The sequence below is a fragment of the Lineus longissimus genome, chromosome 15, assembly GCF_910592395.1.
Source record: "Lineus longissimus chromosome 15, tnLinLong1.2, whole genome shotgun sequence".
NCBI classification, from domain to species: Eukaryota; Metazoa; Nemertea; class Pilidiophora; order Heteronemertea; family Lineidae; genus Lineus; species Lineus longissimus.
Genome location: NC_088322.1, coordinates 3,818,218 through 3,839,540, shown reverse-complemented (window position 1 = coordinate 3,839,540; position 21,323 = coordinate 3,818,218).

The window sequence follows — 21,323 nt, the reverse complement described above, 5'->3', positions numbered from 1 at the left end:
TCGGCAAATTTCCGACTTATAAACAGTCCAATTTTGTTACATTTGTTAAAATGTCCTAAGTGTACATTATTATAACGCCCAACAAGAGCAACAATCGAAAACGCGCCAAAATCAAAGATGTGTAAACACCCAACAAATTTGACAAAAATCAACTATTTTCTAACTTCCTGAATCAGATTTTAACCGATTTTCAGGAAATTACAAATATATCGGTGCCAATGGACTTGTAAATTCGTAAGGTGACCCTGCCGTTCCAGATCCAGATCCAGCACTAGCATTAGATGCAGTTGCTCTCGTTTTCCTACCTTTGCCTTTTTGAGCTTCTGTTGTAGCTTTTGAAATTTCCTTTGCCAACTGTACCCTATAGAATTGTCTTTCGGCTGCCCTTAATTGTCTATTTGTGTAGGCCTCGTCTGCTTCCTCTTGAACGTATTCGACTTTACTGTGCATGTATCGGATAGGTATTCGCATAGCTTCGAAATCACCAAATGTGATCTGATCTGATGTCGTTTTTTCACCACCGCTACCCCCTTTTCCTTTGCCCTTTCCCTTTCCCTTGTCTGTTGTTCCAACTGCACCACCTTTGGCCAAATATAATTTACTCATTGGAAAGTCATGTGTGTCCAGCACTTCCCCGTTTGGCGGTGAATAATGTGGTGGCATGTTTTTGAAGTAGTCCATTGAATCTCTAGTGATTTTCCACCTGTACACACCAATTTTATTAATTAGCGCTGTTTTAACCCTGTTTCGTGTGGTGGACATGGTTGACTTGATGGATTTCATGTTCTGTTCGTAAAATATCTTCCTAGCACCTTCTATTTGTGTATGGGGATCCAATTTGTTTAAATCTGTCAACACATCACCAGCTTTCGTTCCGTATTCACCGCCCATAGTTTTGAGTAAGTAATTGTCGTTTATTTTCGGTACAAAAGTGTTTGTAAAAGCGCCGTATATGTCGAAGAACCCTAGCAGGTCGACTTTCACGGGGCCTAAGCCATCACCACCGTCCCCGCCCTCACCCTCTTCATCATCGTCGTCGCCGAGACTTACAAATCCTGTGCCCATGCCCCTTGCCTTGTCCACTTTTTGTTGAGCATTTGTTCGCGGTACCGTTTTTGATCTAAAGAACTCCTCCTCGTTCATATTTGCAGCACCTACATTTGCACTTTTATCTATAGGCGTTCCCAGTAGCAATCCAACGTAGAAAAGAAGCCCTGGTACAATGGCTGGGATGCTATTATACACAATACCGTTTCGAAATCCGGGCACCCATCGCATGGCGTCAATTTCGAATCCCTCACCTTCGTGCTGATCGGCTATAGGTCTCATACCGTATTCGATGAAGGGGTCTGGGTGTATAATGTCAACTATGTGACTCGGCTTTACCATTTTCATCATAGAAGCTGCTGCATAGAGTTCGAAATACAAATCGTGCCTACTTTGCAGGTTGCCTGCATCTTCGTAGTATTTCATATCGACATCTTTGATTCGGTTGTATATTTTTTTCGCGTCTTCTATCGATTTTATATCGAAATTCAGCATGAGTGATAGAACAGAGTTGAATTGAACCACGTAGGCTTTTTCCTCTTCGGAAGATGTGTCGCTGCCTAGTAGTATACCCGCCAATTCGCTGCTGTCCATGCCAACGTATACGGGTTTCTTATTGTATTCCTTTTTGAATGTCTTCAAATTGCTTATTTGAAGCGATGTGAATATGCTGTTAACCTTTTGGGGTATGGGTACCTTTTCCTCCGCATGAACGGCATATCTTGCACCAGTTAATTCGTCCTCCACAATTGTTTCACCCGGTTTTAGAACGCATAACTGTATTTGACCGTTGTCGTTTGTCTTGAACAAGGCTTTTTTAGGAAAAGTGTGTAACAGCAACGTGGCAGCCTTGATCATGGCATCTGTTAGGATTTTCCGCCGGTGTGGGTCTACAACAAACGACGCGGGCTCGGCTAACCACGTGTAGTAGAGACGTTTGTCTTCGAGAGACAACATTGCAAAGTCTACAAACAACTCCAAGTCGGCAAACTTGTCTTCCTTCAACATAGCTTTCATTTTATCGACACTCTGTGGATTGAAGTCGGTCATTCCAAACATTTCGTGCGCAAATACTGTCAAATGGTTACTTATATCGAAAGTGAATGATCTAAATTTCTCTATACCACCCCATGGGTTTCTTTTCTTCGTTATAGGGTTTAATTTGTAGCCCTTATCCTGTACGTAGTATATATTTTCGAAATTTGCAGGTTTTGGCATGTATTTGGCATCTTGTGGTATGCGCGGACCGATCGCCTTCACACTAGCACCTTCCTCGAATTGACTTTCGTAGACATCTATCATTTCCAAAAACCACACGCTACACGTACTCATCGCCATTTCCCTCGTTACACTGTCTTCATCTTCGAATAAATCGAATGGGGTGCTGCCTACACCAGCTTTTTTGCTACGTTTCTGTTTTTTCACTTTTTTCACTTGTTCTATGTACAGATTGCCGTAGATTTTATTAAATGTTAATGCAAGCTGTTTCGCATAGGCATTACTAACGTTGTAGGTCATTTCGAAGAGCAGTGTCACGAAATCGTCGTCCAACTCTGTCCTATTTTTATCAGTTTGTAGGGACGGGTGTGTGGCTGTGAGCACCATTTTCTGATAATCAGCATATCTACCCTCCCCCTGTGTTGTGGCCTTTTTAAGGGCAATTTCTTTCAATTCTTCCCACGATAAGTCTGACGAGTCTATTTTTCGTCGCTTTTTCGGTTTTCTCTTTGGTACCCTTCCTCCGCTTTCATCAGCAATGTCAGAATCACTACCGCTATCTCCACCATCTCCGCCCGCACCGTCGTCGCCCGAATCGTCTGGATCTAAGTCATCATCCACATCTTTCATGTTACTCATTATTTTATAATCGACTTTTAATGCGTCAAATTTTCGTACAGCAACCCTTTCGGAATGAAGTTGGTTTTGGAGTAACTTTACTTTGTCAGCTAAATTTTCACATTCGGAAACTAATTCGCGCTGTTGTTTTCCCGTTTCAGTGGCAATGACATCACCGATCGCCCTTACGATGATACTGTTTATATAAACATCCATTTTTATTTCTTCGGTTATTCGAATGGGATGATGATGGAAGGTGGAAGTATAAACACTGACAGCCGTGGAAATGTACATGATGAGTTTGACAACATCAGTTTAGTCTCTGATGTGAAAAAACCTCTGTTGGGTGAAAATGACCAGCAACAATTGACTGTTGTGGGGGAAGATGAGGTTAAAGCTCTTCGACAATCTTCGTTCTACAAGTGTCTTCTGTACTATGTTCAGAAATCTGTAAAGGACAAAATTATTGCACTACGGTTTTTTACAGTCATAATAGTGATTTTATTCGTATTTCTGATAACAATTTCTGTTTTTCATGCGAGAGTGGAAGCAGAATCGCTGTTGGTATGCCCAGGGAAGCCAGAGTTGCAGACTCTCACGAATTTCACTATTATTAGTCTCGTGATATTGAACGCGTGGTACATGTTTTACTGGGTCGTCGAGACACGGATGTTTATAAAATGTAAGAAGGCGCTACATAAAGAGTACAAAAAATGGACTATGCGAAAGGATGACAAAACATATGCCCATGACCAGTTTTGTACAGGCTATTTCGAAACAAGTGATGAATTCAACGAATTTTTTAATTCAAGTTCCAGTTCCGGTTCCAGTTCTTCATCGAGTTCATCTAGTTCCAGTTCTAATTCTAGTTCAACAACTTCTTCCAACAGCGATAGTGATAGTGAATCTGAACTGGTCAAACAGACATCAAAACAGAAAAAAAGGAGGAAAAAGCAAAAGACGAAAAAGAAAACAGCAGGGAAAGAGTCAAAATCGAAAAAAATGACAAAGACAGTCGTGTCTACACCAAAGGTTGATGAGAGCATTATGGCCAAATCGTTTCACAAACGCCTTATAGACGATATTAACAATAATGCCAAGTCGTTGGTGAAAAGAATTGCCTCCGAATGGCTAACGTGCCACGAACATATACAATTTATTTGCGAAGATGCCGGTGAGATCATTAAACATGCGAATGATATCAATCTTGTAAAACAATTAGTTAGAATGGGTGCAAAAATCTATGAGATAGAAAAAATGAACAATATCGTGTCGAATTCCATTATGGTATGCCCAGGAGAAGCGAATAAGCCTATAAAATGTTATATGGCTGATAAAACAGACATACCCAATTCTATCATCCATTTACAAGAATTATCGGCGAATATCGACAAGGTCAATCAACAGGATAGGAAATATAATTTTCGCACGTTTCCCGCATTGAGAAATACTGACCAACATAGGAAAAACAAAAAACACGGTCCCTCATGGTGTTTGGATATCTTGAAAACCAGGGCTGTGATGTGGTGTAGAAGCATTTCACTGTTTACCGTACTGATTTGGATTGTGGTAGCAAGCCAAGCTGGTGCAGCAATCGGTGGTGCTGGTATAGACAGTAAATTAGCTCATTTACAGCATAAAAATTCATCAACTGACTTGGTTGGATTGGTAAACAACAGTGAAACGTGCAGATGGTCTTATGGTGTCAATTGGATCATTATTATACTCGTTCTACTCAATAATGTCGTTTTGATATTCCCACATATCATATCTGGTTCGAAACCGCACAATTTTCTGTAAAAATAATTTTCGTGAAAATTTTCGGAAAATTCTATACTGTAAAACTGGAAATTTTCGCTGTGTTTTTAATTTTGCTATATTTGCGGGTGTCTAAAATCCGCAAAAATAATAACCGCAAAATAGGAATTTTAAATAGAGTTTATTGAAAGATGTTCTCTGATCCGCAAAAATAAGTAGCGTAAAATTTAATTTTTTCAAGGAATTTTAGCCAATCCGCAAAAAAAACCATCCGCGAAAATTTCCCGTTTTACAGTAAGTCCCAACTTCCTGTTCACAGAGCACAAAACGCAACATTTCCAACTTCCGCTTTTGGATACGAAAATAACTCGGAAAACCCGCTATCGGTTTCGTGTCGTTATATTTGTTGAGGTTTCGTGTGGTAACTATATAAGGCGTGGAGGTGTGACGATAATTCCACATTTGTTACACAGTGTTGCTCGAGTACAGATACACCACATACACGATGGCCGATTCTGATATTGACATCATCGCTTCATACGACAGTTTGAAAGACTACGTGCCACCTGCTAAATTTCTCGAGCGCCTGGACAAGGAAAGGAAAACACGAGAACTGCGTGACGGATTGAATGTCGCAGATATCACCGACGTGGAAACAGCGCTCAATTATTTGGCCAAGAAGGACGGTGAAAATGATGTGTACTACAAATGCGTGAGACTCGTGTCTGATGATATCACTGAAAACAGCGGTCACATCAAAGACTTGATCGAAAATTCAAACGAAGTATTGACCAAGTACAGCGTTGTCAAAGACCTACTGAGTCAATACTCTCAAGAATTGGCAAAACTCAACACCGAATGCATTCAATTGAAAAATGAAAAAGATAAACGCGGTAAACGAGCTTTGGTAGAAAGTGAGCAGAAGCGAAAGGAGTTGCAAGCGGATTTGTCAAAGATGTCTCATGAACTGGAGAGGCTGCACTGGAACAACCAACTGCTTACGGACGAAACAGCCGAGTACAAGAAAAAATTGGTAAACACTGAAAGGGAACAAGACATGGTTGTGGCCAAGGCACTTGACGAGGCATATCGCGAATTTGACAGGGAGAAAAAATCCGGATTTGGAACAAGTGGTTCGTCTGCGAGAAAAAGCACATCTGCCAACAACTCGAAGACCGCATGTGGACAATCACAACAAAAATCATCTGCCGATCAACATATGGTTCATGGTTCTTCTAACTCAACAAGACCAACAAAAAATCTCCACTCGAATATCCCACCACGTTGGGCGGACCCGAACACTACTGTTTGGGGTTTCAGCGGAGAAGCACCACCTACAGGACATGCACCACAAGTGATCGCTTCTGCACCATTTCCAGGAGGATATCCGTACCCGTATCAGCAGCACCACTATCATGGAGTATAAAGTTCATATGCAGGAAACTACTAGCGGACGAAAATTTGCATCGTTTCATGCAAGGGATGCTGTCATCGTGTCGCAACTAATTGGGAAAAGGGAAAAAGCAAAAAAGTACTGCGCAGCGATGTTTGACGTTTTTATCTGGCATCCCGAACGTCAAGATAAAACACACGAATTTAAAATTTACGGCGAAGAAGAAAATGTTCGAAAAGCTATACAGAACTTGTTCATGCGAGAGAGTGTGCTTCTCCAATGTCGGAATCCATTAACATTTTCGGTATTTTACCCGCAAATGGAAACAGAAACGATTATTAACGATCTTATACAAGAGGTTCGTCAGTTTGACGGGAATGCAAATGTTGTCAGCGAAACGGAAATGTCTTATTTCAACCAGCGGAAAGCTACCAACTTCTGTGTCATCGCTACTAGTCAGACCACAGTGAAAGTGCTCAACAAGCTTTTGACATTTCTGCGAGACATTTACAGTGCATTTCCACTGTGTCTAACCATTTCACGTAAGGAGAAAATTTGGTTCCGCGCAAATACGAAGGATATTTTGCAAAAATTGGGAATGACACTTTTCCTACAGACGGAAGATGTCAATTTTTCTACATTTGTTGTAACGAAGATCCAAGATGTCGTTTTTCAACAACAACATCAACAATTTTTACAACAACCACAACACCCACAGCAGTACGTGTATTATCCACAGCACGAGCAACAAAAATACGATTTAGGGCAATATCAACAAGATTTGTATCTGCAGTTGTACAATCAACAGTTACAACAAATCCAACAACAACAAGCCCTATATAATCTGGTAACTCAGCCGAAAGTGGACACATTCTCCAACGGGACAGCACTCGTGTACAACAACAGCTTTCCACAGCACCAACACATTTCAACACCTTATGATACCAATAACTCTACGAATTCTACACACGTGTTAGTACAGCAGCAGCAGCAGCAACAATATCAGCCTACAATCGAAAATGGATTCCCCGGTTTGAAAGATGTCGATGAACGAACTGGCGTTAATTCAATCAAGGTCACCTCTGAGCAAAAGACTGACCGAAATGACAGTGTTATCACCGGGAAAGAGAACAGTACCGAACTTCCTTCTACAGCGGTCACCGACAGCAGTTTTGTCGAATGTTTCGGTAACAAATCCAGCAGCAGTTGTAACGGCGACAACAGCGATGTGTCAAAGCCCAAGAGGGGAAGACTTGGATTTCGTGTCGAAAGGAGCAGACAACATTTTCAATAGGGTCACCAAAAGAAATCTAGTGCCTATGGACGACTTCGATAGTGTGTTTACACCGGATAAAACAACTCTTTCGCCAAACACTATGCAAAATTTACTAGGACCTAAAAGGGTAAAGAAAGTGCGAAAATACGCGAAATATGTGACTGTTGACGTTATGAATGGTGATCAGAGTGAAGGACAATACGAATACGCACACACAATGCCTCGAAAAAAACTTTTCTAAAAAATCACAAAAAAATCTGCGAAAATTTTCTAAGTCCAAACGTATTGCACTCCCAACTTCCTGATTTTTATATTCCTTGTGTTAACTTCCTGATTTGAAAATGTGTTCTGAAAAGGAAGTTGTAAATGCATGTATGTATGTATGTATTATTTTTTCGAAAACCGAACGAATGGAATAAAAAATGCTTTTATATTATATAAATTATTTATTTCATTTCTTCGTACGTTACGTTAATTTTACAGTTGTTTTTCACACGGTGGTATGATACATCTACCAGTACTTAGGAAATAAATGTCTACGGTCACGAGAATCCACCAAAGCAAAGTTATACCGTTTAAGAGAGAAAGTAGCTTGAACATGAGTATCATCCCATAGGATTGTGGACCACCCGATACCGAGACGAGTTTTCCGTTTCCTCTAGCCTTTTCTTCGGTCTTGTTCGATTCCATAATGTCCAATACCTCACCGAGCATTTTTCGAGTCTCCCCCTCCACACCTGTACCGAATTGTTGATATCCTTCGCTGTTTACTGCCCCCCTACCGCCGCTTCCAGTAGCAAGGTGTCTTTTTACACTTTCAATGGCATTTATTTCCTTTCTCTTTCTTAAACTCACAATTTTATATCCAAAATTTATGCTTGATATGAAATCCAAGAAGTAGGATATGACAACCCATATGAAGGAAACGTAAGTATAGAAAATAATTCTACATTCGAAAAATATGCCATGGAAGTTTATTTTCTCGTCTTTGGTTAAAGCAGATATGAAACTTGTGAATGAATATATCAGCAACACACAGCAACCAATTATAACCACGAACAGTGCAACCCACGTTAAGCAATCAAAGAAACACTTTTTGCAATTTTTCTCAACGTATTTTTTCTCCTGGCTCCTTCTCATGTTGCTCGCTACCAGTCCGAGGATATGAACGCAGACTATTGATAATAGGCCGATGATTAAATGCTTTATCGGCTCATTGTACTTGTCGTTGATGTCTATGCGCAAAGGTTTGTGAGTCTGTTCATTTTCGAGCATTTTTTTAATATCAGGATCCTTTGCTCTGGCTAGAATCTTATCTGAAAGTCCTTTGACCCCGATTAATTTACAATCACGGCAACATCGGTCTGATCCTTCGCATTTAGAATACATTTTTTCGTAACATGTTTCGTATAGCGAAGTCGCCGTTTCGTTTTTATTAACTGACGGTGGTCCAGCATCGTTTTTTTCATAACAACCGGACAGCGTTGAACACAATTTAAACACGGGTTTCAATACACTTACGATTTTCGCAGTTGAACCGGAAGTCTCAGAGTCTGATAAATCCGTGTGGTAAATCGTGTTCCGATATAGGAGCACGTAACAGAAAAGCGCCGCTGCGAATATAAAGTGTAGGACTAATAAAAGTTTATTAGCCACGACTGGCCCAGAAGCTACTTTAGCCATCTGTCAGTTGTACGCCGATTTCCTTCTAGCTGTGGACACGCGTGGAAAATATTTCTATTAGCGTTTGCTTCTGGTGGTGTTATACTATAGCCACACGCAGCTTTCTGATAGACGAATTTTCTGCGTATTGATTGTAAGAAGAAAAACAAGTCAATATGGAGAGACTTGTACGAAGTGTGGACCCGTTTGTGGCTGATGGGAATATTAGCAGTTTCCCATCGAGTAGACGAAATTATGACCCTAAGCCCACAAGACAAGTCATATGCAAATCATTGATCACACTCGGCGAAAAATACATCGTTGACAAAGAGAAACTCGGCGGAGGGATGAACAGTAGAAAATTCCCAGACAACATGTACGATATTCTAGAAACGTGTAACTTGATGTTTTCTCTGTGCCCCCTGAACAAGAACGATATCGACATTTCAAAATCTGCGCTACTCAAATTCATGGAGGGGAGCGTGAGTCCGTACTATGCGGATTTTACGAATGTGCTATACGAAACATGTGATCGGACACTAATGGAACTGAAAAATCTTGGTACAAACCTGTCTACAACATCGCCAATGCTAGACTATCTGTTCACTTCTCTCAAGCAAGATATAGATACATATTTTAACGCAGAAGAAAACGAAATGTTGCAAAGCCCTGTTCGAAAATTCATCAGCATTATACGACCCATTGCGCTCGCGTCATTCGATAGAAACGACGTGTTGACCATACCCATCTACAACACGCTGACCACAATGGCTGTATGTCGTGGAATTTTCGAAGACGGCTTACGTATTCCAACCGATCGTCTATTCAACGTAGAACAACTCAGGAGGAGTGACTGCGATCTATACGTAGTGATTGCACCATATCCCGAATCTGTGTGTCCACAAAACACTACAATACCGAAATGTGGAATGGGTCGGCTGTCTTCGCGTTTAAAAAACGATAAACTGAACTGCCAATACAGTTGTAAACTGCGATATATCGGTGACGGTAGCTCACCAGACGTAATCGACTGTTCCTATACGATATCTTTCTGGTTGATAGATGTCAAACACAGGGAAGAACATCTGTTCAACATGGTTAAAAAGAAATGCATTTACGCAGGACCTCGTCATATGTATAACAGACAAGCCAGAGACATTGCATACATCAAAATCGGTAGGACAGATCAAATCACAAGCAACTTGCCAAAATACAAGTGTAGTGGCAAAGACATTTACGAAATCAAGCCTTTCTTGTTCGACCCAGATGACAAATGGTCTCCGCCACGCACGTATTACATTCCCTCGGTGGCAACAGACGTGGGAGGAAGTGTTATTCTCGATCCGGCCAAGTTACTCCGTTCCGGTGGAAAACCAGGCAAAGACAGTGACAGCGATTATGATTCAGACTACGACAGTAGTAGCTTGATTGGTGGTGGTAAGAGAAAAAGATGGACAAAGAGCGAGAGCAAAAGCGGTGCTGGTGGTGTTGGAGCATCCTCAAGTAGTAAACGCCGATTTACTGGAAGTGGATTCAGTGGATACAGACCTTCCGCACCATCGTCATATGGCCCTGCGTACGGTACGTCGTCATCATCGAGCTTCCTTCCACCACCTAGCAGTGGTATTGGTGGTATTGGTGGAACGGGTATAGGTTTTGGAGGAGGTAGCATGTGGTCACCGGGACCAGGATATGGTGGATACGGTAGCAGCAGCGCTGGTATCTGCGGTGGGTTTGGTATATCGAGCGGTACGGGTGCAAGCGGCTACGGTAGAGGCTACAGTGGAGGATACGGTTCGTCTTCATTCAAAACCCCACCGTCAGTTTCTTTGGGATTTGGTGACAAGTTTGCAAGTATCGGAAAGTCATTGACAGCGACTTCAACAACACCAAGCGCTCCAAAACCACCCCCTAAGGAAACACCCATATCGAACAAACAGTTTGGAACAATATCTGCGTCAGATTACACGCCGGCCAGAGCAATATCAGCTACAGTGAATTTAGAAACTGTAGGACGTGAATTGTTGAAAAATAGAAACGATGAAACGCACAATATAACAAACGACTTCAACGGTATGATTGAAGCATCGAATGCCACATTAAAATCATTTATAGCCGACATGAATGATAAACTACGCATACGAATGACGGATATGTCTAATAAGACAGTGTCCAACGTTGCTAGCGAAGACAAAAGTGCAATCGAGAAACTTGATAAACTGCGAGATGACATGCGAACACATATAGTCAAGGTTCAGGAAGAGCACCGCGACAAACACGAAATAGTAATTACGAATAACAAGAAGGAAATGTTAAAACTTTTGGAACAATTGAAAGATCTTACTCTTCGAAATGTTAACTCAATGTCGCAATTTGTTCGCAAATGTGCTCAACTTGAAAGTAAGATCAAAAATTTACATTCGAACGGCAAGAACAACGAAGCTGAAGACGTGAGTAAACAGTTAAAATCACTGTACATTAAACATAACAGCGAAATAAACGCCCAAAACACGGAATTCAATGCGTTGTACCACGAAATACACAACTTGATCAAGGACATTGAATCGGAACTGAATTCATTTATTCAACGATTCAGATACGAACAGCTCGAAATCCTAAACTCCAGCAGGGATAAATACGAATATTTCCTATTGGATTACCAAAGAAAAAAAGAGGAACACGACCGCGATATGGTACGTTTAGCAGAAGCGATGCGATCTAACGCTGGTACAAGAGCGAGCAGTCGCAGATCAAGTGTAAGTGAAGCACCAGAAAGTTTCGAAGTCATACCCGAAAGCTTAGCACACAGCGATGGTAGTAGTGGTGATGTGGATGAGGAGGAAGACGAAGAAAAGGAAGACGCGCCAGAACCACCTAAACGAGATGCGAGCAGTGAGACGACATCAACATCGGTTACCGAAGAAAGTGGTGGTAGCCGTGGAGGTGGTGGTGGCGAAGGTGCAAAGGGTTTGGCCGAAGATGACCCTGAGGTAAAGAAAAATTTCTCCTTCAAGGGTAAAGAAAAGGATAAGAAAGGTGGTAGTAGTGGTGGCTCAAAGAAATCGCGTACTGGGCGTAGTAAAAAGACCTCCGAAACACCTGTCAAATACAAAGACAGTGTTGTGATGGACGATGACGAATAAACGGAAGTTGTCTAACTTCCTGTTTGACCTCTCGTATTTTTGTACCACTGAAAGTGGAAGTTAGGACATTATGACCTTGTCAATATAAGAACGTAACAGTTCATATTCTTCCACTGATAATGAAATCTGTGCCGTGCCATATTTTTGTTCAGTTTTATGTACGAGAACGTTCATAACACAACGCTCACCGTGAATATTGTCATCAGCGTTCACAACATCATTGATCGTTAAATTGATAATCGGACCTGCTCGTGTAGCGTTCGCTAAAACTAACAACATTATCAGATGGTTCCGCGCATTAGTATGATCCTGTTGCGAAACAGTGTCTAAATCATCGTTCAGGATTTCTAGTGCTCTTTCCGCACGATCGCCATTCAGGTATGCCTGCACTTGTTCCACCGTTACAATAGCTTTCCTAAGTAAGTCCTTTTTCTCGTGAGCTCGAGTTGAGATTAGCTTATGTAATGAAGTGTTCCACAGTTTGACATGTTCGTTGATAGAATCGGCACAGTCTTTGGTAATCCATGGCTTTTGTTTCATATCACCCAACTTCACGAATTTTTGAAAGGACAGTAGGTAATTTTTAACAGTACTCGCCTGCTTTGTTTCGAGCATTTTTGGAATAAATTCGTCTTCGATTTCATCCAGATTCGAAATAATCGACGTTGACTCAAACTTTTTATTGCCAAAGTTTTTCAACACAATTTTGACCTGGCTGGCCGATTGAAGACTCGATGCTTCACTCTTGGATCCGCCACCGAACGATGTCAACCATTTTTTAAATCCTCGAATTTCGGATTGCAATAACTCGGGAATATCATCATCTCTATCACTTAGGTCATCATCGTCATCGTCATCGTCATCGTCCCCATCAGATGTTGGGATATAGTTGCTATCATCACCACTATCATCATTGTCCGCATCCTGGACGACAACACCCTCCGCAACATCCGTTTCCATCTCCACTTTCGCCACGGTAGGACTTGTTATCTTAGTCAACCTGAGATATCGATGATAATCGGGATCACCAGGATTCAGCCCATGCTTCTTCGTTTGAAGGTGAACTTTGCAAAACATCCTTCAATGGGGCACGTGTTCTCGTCGTCGTTTTCTGAAAAGAAAAACGGGGTGGTTTGGTGAAGACCGGATACCGTCTACAATATTGTCAATTCCGATATCAAGTTCCAATATCATCAAACATTAAGTTCAGTCCCGTTTACAATCTCAATCCTGACACTTTTCCTACAGGCTTATTATGACATACATTCATACAGGCGTATTATGAACGTTATTTAACATAGGCCGATAGGGAGTGCAGACGAATTTGTATTTGTAGACGGTATTTGATAACTGAGCATAATTTCGAAGCATATCATAATACCATCTGTAATCCCGATACCGACAATATTGTAAGTCCCGTTCACACTCCCGTTTACAATCCCAATCCCGTCACTTTACATATATCCTTTTATTACATAGGCCTATCGGTAGAGCAGATAGGATTGGCTTCGGAACGGTATTTGATAAGTAAAAATGATTTCAGTAAACCCAATACCATCTACAATACTATCAATCAAATATGCAATCCCATCAATGCCAAAAAATTCTGCAAGAAAGAGTCATCAAGGAAAATGTACTCACCAGCAGCATACTTGATTGCCGTCTTCCTCGTAAACCGATGATGCGTTCGTATATAGATGAACTACAAAAGATTTTTTTTTTTAGCTTAATTGCTTTGTGCTCCATTGTACTGTGTTGCGTCTTGTATATATATACTGTATTCTTGTCACTGTTTATTGTATTATATATTTTCTTTCACGCTATGGGGAGTGTGTACAATTCCGAAGACAGATCACACTCTCCTTTCTCCTATTCTTCTCTTTTCTTACAACACTGCACTACTGTTTATTGTCTTTCAAACCCATGTAAATCGTTTTATAAGGTTCAATAAACGGAATTTGAATTTGAATTTGAATTTGGTTTGGCCCATGAATGATTTCAAATACATGCGTGTTCTCCCTCTTATAAAGTAAACAAAATTGCTAGGATAAAATTAGACAAATTTTTGCCAGGATAAAATTAAAAAAATATTGCCCTAACATGGTTAGCCTAATCAAAGATAATGTTGGCATTAGGATCCAGCACATCGTCCCCGGATGAATAGTGTTGCTAGGCGCCTAGGGTGTTAATAATGGTAAGTAACCTTTTAACCATCTTCAACAAAATATGACTTTATTTGAAAAATTTGTTGCGTTAATTTGCAAACTTTGTTATCGAAAGTCCACATTTGTTGAGTTAATTTTGGTGAAAAATAACTGAACAAAGTTTTGTTGAGTTAATTTTCAAATACTTGTGTGGGCGGGTAGGAATATAAAGAGCTGTGGTTTATTGCTGAAATCACATTTGGTGCCTTTTTATCCACGCTATACACACCTTCTATCCCCACACTCGGATTTTTCAAAGTTGTGATCTCTTCCTGGTTTGCTGCAGCTGAGATCGCACATTGTTCACCGGTAAGTGAGATTTTCTTGCTAATTACGTGTGACATTGCTTTTGACACTCGATATGTTGTTGTAGACGGATGTTTAAGTGTGTCTAGAAATAGTTTGGTTACAGTATACTAAGTAAATTCGCTAAATGGAGTGGTTAGGCTTCATTGAAAGACTGGCATGTCCGAGACACGTGTTGTTGTCAGCAGCCATGCCGGCTGCCAGTGTGGTGGTATGTTCGGGAATTTCTTTTATTTTGGCGCCGACGTGATCACGCCGGCAAGACCCTCTACACACCGTGAATGGGAGGAACTGGTGTCCTACCAGGGTTTCAGACAAAAATCCCAAAAACTAAAGAGAAACCCTTGGTAGGGCACCAGATTTTGGTGCTACATCATCATCATCATCATGTTCATAGCCTGGACTGGCTGCCTGTCCGGGAACTGGAATATTTTTTTCTATTTTGTGAGGAAGCTTTGCTCACAAAGAACTACCTATCTAATTTCGGATAAGATACTAGGTGCGGAGAAGAGGCCTAGGCCTACCATGTCATCATGGTCATGATGTGCACTAGGCCCTAGTAATATCTATGGTATCAGAAACACACAGGCCTATGCCTACTGATTTTTTGATCAGGTTATCAAATCTGGTGATATTATCTCTTAGTCTTGGTCCCCATTCCTCGACACACAATTCAAAGAAAAGGGCCCACGTGTGGCAATTTCTTTATTTATAGGCCTAATGCTGTCTAACCTAAACAAATTTCAATAAATTAATTTGAATTAGATTTATTTCAAAAATGAACCCAGGCTTTCCCTCATCTCCTGTCGACTTTATGGTTCATATTACTACAGATAAACAAGAGAATTGATTTTAATATAATGGAATCTACAATACCTCGTAAATAATGTACGGCAAACACTATTTTTTGGTAAGAGTCCCATTTTAATCTATTACCATCCTGATGATTTAAATACATGAATCAACTAAAATATTCTCATGAGTGTATATTCAAATCAGGATGATACCTCTGTTTTTAGCCACTTTTCACCATTAAACTCAAGAAGGCAAGATTAGATTTGGACTGGCTTAATCATGCAGAATTGGCAATTTTGACCGAGACATTATAGGTACCGGTACATTCCGAGCTTGCATGGATGTGCAGTTTTTTTGCCCAAACTGGTTTCAGTGGAAGTCTTTGACACAGCTCTATCCAAGGATTTATGTAGCTTATAGTAGTGCTGGAATGGTAGCTCGATTGAACTGTGCAGCTCAATGGAAAGGCAAAGCTTGATTGAATGAAAAGAGTGGACTGTTTACTATTACTTGAACAATGTCAAGAATCTACATGTAGTTAGGCCTATTTCACTGTGATTCAAATGTTGGCAATTTCCATCAAATGTTTAAAATTAAATTCTATTCAGAAATAGGCCCCTAATAAAAATCCTTGTAAGGTGAATGAACGGTATTCAAAGGTAATGAAAGGTTCTTCAAATCCATTTCTTCGGTTTGCCACCAGGGGGCATTAGTGAAAAACTAAAAAAAATTAGTTTCACCTTAATAATTTTCATGAAACTTTTATGAGAGGGTCAACTACCCGGGGTACATAATATGTCTTTTGATTTGTCTATATCCTTCATTTTCTGCCCGATAGGGGGCGCTTTGTAGAAAGGTGGTAATTCCCTTCTGCTCAATAACTTCTACACACCACTTCAGATTTTTCAAATTGGCTACGATCATCTATTGGGGTGTCATGTGTCAGGTCGAAGAACCTTCCAGTTCTGTTTCTTTAGTTAGCCACCCAGGGTTGGAGCTCTCCTGGGAATTTGCTTAGTCAAATTGATAGCTAATCCATATTTTATTTAGCCTAATCCAATTTCCTTTTGAAAAAAATTAGCCAAAGTCAGGAGGTTTTAGCCAGATTGTCTCAGAAGCCATTGGCGGATTGCTCACTGGGTACATGTAACTCTATTGAGGGTGCTGTGAAGTAAAAACACAGAAAACTACACCTTTGATAATGTGTACACTAGCCTTGTTCTGTGTTAATCCAAGATGACACTGAAGGGGATCCATCTATTCAGAATGTCTGACTGCTGCAAATATTATGGCATGTATATCAGCTGAGCGCCAGGCCCTTGGGCGTTTTGTATAGAGAGATGTACACGCTTTTATACATTATTTTGCCATGTTCAGAAGAATAAGTGTCATTTGATCAACAGCACAATGAGTTCACTGGTCGTGCTCAGAAATGGATATCACAATGCTTGCATCGGCGATGTCTGCCTTAAATACACATTGAATCCCTTCCTATACGAATGTTTATGCGTTTTTTTTCATTTTGAAATTGATTTAGTGTTGTTAGTAACCAATGAGTTAAGCTAACTCTCGATTGTGATTTTTTCAGGTTCACTGTAATATCGTACTGACAACATGCCAAAGGCGGAAAAAACGTGCCCGTTCTGTGAAAGAGAACTAAAAGGTGGTTCGTTTCCCAGACACCTTGGAGAAAAGCATAAATTCACAAAGCTGGCCGCCAAGCTTTACTCAAAGGATGTGCAAGTAAGTTACACATAGCCATGATCGATGCAATACTATGAAAATCTCCAATTTGAACTCGTGTAGGAGAGTAAAAAAAAAACGAATTTCTCATGCACAGCTGCAAAATTTTAGAGTCAGTCAGCAAACGTCAAAAACTAAACCTAGCCACGGCCAGTCTTCCGGCTACAAGAAAAGTCGGATACACCGACACCAATTTTGGTTATACAGTGCCAATTACCAAGCCCAAAAATGAAAGATATGAGGTTTTTATAGTCAATTTATTTTCCAAAAAATCAAATTGAAGGCCTCAACACAAACACAGAGAGTAGATTAGATAAGATGACACAGTGGGTGACTTTAAAGTTAGTGTTATTGTCGGTATTAACACCTAACACCAACGTCATTAAACTGGTTGACACCAACTATAAACTGCTGAAATTCTGCTGGTGTTGACACTTGGTGCTGGTGTTAACCAAGTTTAAAGTTAGTCTTGGTGTCGGTGTTGAGTGTCAACACCGACACCAAGAACCAATTTGACACCAACTGTAAACTGCAGCAGTGGTGTCAGTGTTGACACTTGGTGTTGGTGTTAACCCATGTTTATAGTTGGTGTTAGTGTTGGGTTGACACCCAAAGACACACCTGGTGTTGAGCTGAACCACTGCTGGTGTCAATTTTGAAGTAGTCAAATGGACTTATCCATTAGTGTTAACACCAACCCTCTAGGGGTTAACACCAGATTGAGTTTACAGTTAGTGGTGTTGGCAGCCATGTTGTTTGTAGCAGCCCAAGAGGTTGTTGCTGGAATAGTGGATGATAGAAGTCCAAACATTCGACGGAAGCCAGCTGAAAGTGATGAGCCAGTAGAACTACACCACATGAGATTGACGCAAGAACAAATAGATGTTGTTGCAAATGAATTTCATGCCAGAAGAGTGGCAAGGCATCCCCGTGCTTCACTGTCTGCATCAGCTCATCGAATTGATATGTTCCTCTCTTATAAGGTTACTTCTTTTTGCTCAGCAAAGCATGTGTTGAATCTGTGAGTGATAAGGCCAAGCAAAAATGTGGGCCAAAATGTGATTAAAACTGCTGTAGTTGTGGTTTGCCTACCTTGTCAGCTGGCTCACCATGATTGAAAACAAAATGGATTCCTCAGTGTCAGCACTGGGGTTGACACCAGGTGTCAACCCAGACCTGGTGTTTTGAGCTTCAGTTCAACACCATATATCGGCATGAGGTGTTGAGTCAACACCAGTGTTAACACCTAGGGTCAACAATCGGTGTTGACACCAGGCATGGTGTTTGGGGCATCAGGTAGACACCAACACTGACACTAACCCCGAACACTGACACTAACACTAACTTTAAAGTCACCCAGTGTTAGTGTGGTTGTCATTGTGCAAGCCAGTTTCGAAAGTGTCTGCATTCGGGTAGGGTGCGTTTTTTTAATAGTATTTGTCTTGTGTTAGTCTTTTCGGTGGCATTTGACAATGTCTGCTTTCCAGGCTCTTGCCAGACATCGCCCGACTTCTGCCAAAGCGCCATCTATTGGTGAACCGACTACAAAATACCGATGCCCAGTACCTGATTGCAAGGCTGTTGTGAAAAGACTCGACAGGCACCTCTGCAGTAAGGCGCACGGCATCAAGCCTGGCCACGATGACTATAGACAACTGATGGAAGAATAAAAAAAGCCGGACTACTTGATCGTATTTGGAAATCAATCAGATAGTGACGACAGTTCCGAGGGATCTGCTACTGATGATGGAACTGATACCGATGATGGAACCGATACCACCAATGGAGATGATTGCTCCAACGGAACCGATACCGCCAATGAAACTGAAACAACCAATATAAACGATTGCCCCAATCGGATCGACACCCCCACTTCCAATGAAACTGATACAGCCAGCGGATCCGACTGCATCAAAAGAACTAAAACTGAAACTGCTAACAAATCTGATACAGATGGAAATGGTGCCAGTGGGAATGATGCCAACAATGACCACGTCATAGATTCAACCAACATGCGTGACATGATGTCCAACATAACAAGTCTTGTCAAGACTGGTGTTCAAAATGAGGCAGTGAAAGCAGTCGATGGATCGTTTCCAGTACCACAACCGATGCTACAATCCAACAGCGTCAATAGAACTGAAACCGAAACAGCCAACAGAACATATACCGATGGAAATGGTGTCAGTGGGAATGGTGCCAACAGAGACTCGAACGTAGATTCGTCTATCTTGAAGATGCAAATGACCAACATGCATGACATGATGGCCAACCTATCAAGTCTGGTCACGTCTGCTATTAAAAATGAAACAATGAACACAGTCCAAGGATCATTTCCAGCACCACAGCCGATGCTACCATCAACTAGTCGTAAAGATAATGGCATGGATACCAAGACTGCTAAGCCTGAAAAACCTGCAAAAGTGTATTGGCCTGAAATTCTTAGAGCAGAAGTGGCCCACGCATTTAAGCATGAAATCAAGACTAGGTCCATCAAAATAGCAAGAGTCAGGGAGGTTCTGAACGAGAAACAAAACCTTTTCGAAAGTTTGAAAATATTGTTTCCGTCGGAGAATACCGCAATACTAATGAAACGCGTGTATGACCAAGTCAGGTCTGTTTACAGATATGCTAAGTAAATTCATATGCTCACATATGTGACCCACTCTGAGAAAACCCTCATAAGAAGCCAGGTAAAATATGGAGAAAAGGGGGAATGTATAAAAAATTATTTTTATCAAAAATTTTTCTTCTCCATTTTTTCAATAATGTTTATCACATTGAATTAGTTTAACTATTCAAGAGTGCACAAATATCACTAGATAATGCTTTAAAATTGCCCCAATATAAGAACAGAGTAATGCTTTTTCAATTACTTTGCCTTCAGAAAAAACGTGGGTGGGTGGGTTTTGTCAGAGAGAGAGAGAGAGTCACATATTTCTTGAACTACTCGATATCAGGTGGCAAAGCTATGAAAGACTAAAAGACAGTATCTTATTTGCACTGATCCAAGTAGTCAGGTAGGCAGATGGACAGACAGAAGGCAGGGACAAAGAATACTTATTGTTTAGGTATTTATTCGAAAATGTGGATTTTTTTACTTCTAACAGCCATCATCGTCAGCACCGTCAAAATACTACTGCCCTGTCTCTGGATGCAGGACAATGGTGAAACGTCTCGACAAACACCTGATGGGTGGGAAGCATCATCTCGACAGAACCCAAGAGGTGTTTCACGAATACATGAAGCAAGGAAAAGAAGGAAAAAAAACCAGTTCCATTGTGGGTGATGATGACCAACATGACTCGTCCGAGGAGAATGACAGTGAATGTACCAGCAAAGTTCATGACAAGTCTGGTGAGTGTTGAAATTTCTAACTATCTGTTCACACTGTTCACAAAACCAACCATTCTGCACGGCTGGCATGCAGATTTGAATTGTAGCTGAAGCAAGATGATGAGGTAACCATTACTGCGAATGTATTACGAGATATGGCCAGCAACCAAACCCAGGAAATGTTGCAGGCCATATCTCGTAATACATTCATAGTGTATTTCACGTACATTGTTTTTTTTTGGGGGGGGGGGTTGTCACTGGATAATGCATTGGGATTGCCAAAACGGGCCTTACTCTATAATAAAGGTGAATGTCCAGATTTTAGTAGAGAGCTTATGCTACTTGGCCGAAAAATGCCGTCACCAGCATCTGCCACACAGTCTACACACCAACATACGATTTTGATAAGACCAACAATGAAGGAAGTAAGTAGTGATAGAGACTACTGGAACCACCTTAAATGTCGGCTCAAATCCACATCCTATGCCACCCGCACTACATTAAGGAAGTGAAATCCATGTTGGATGTATGCGATACTATGCATTTTACCTCGGATACAGCCATACATACTTGGTACATACACTTTAGTTCCGGAATCTGCCAGTAAAGTTACTGGCAACCCTAACCCTAACACCCCTCAGTAAAGCAACAATAGTCCAGCCAACGAAACTCTTGACTATCAGGATAAGATGCGTATCGTCTCGCTGACCCCAAAGGCACAATACCCAATGTTCTACACTAGTAGTGGATCCAGTAAAGATCCATCGTCTACCCTTGTTACTTTCAGCATTCAGTGGTGACCCCCCTTTGACAACTGTGCCATC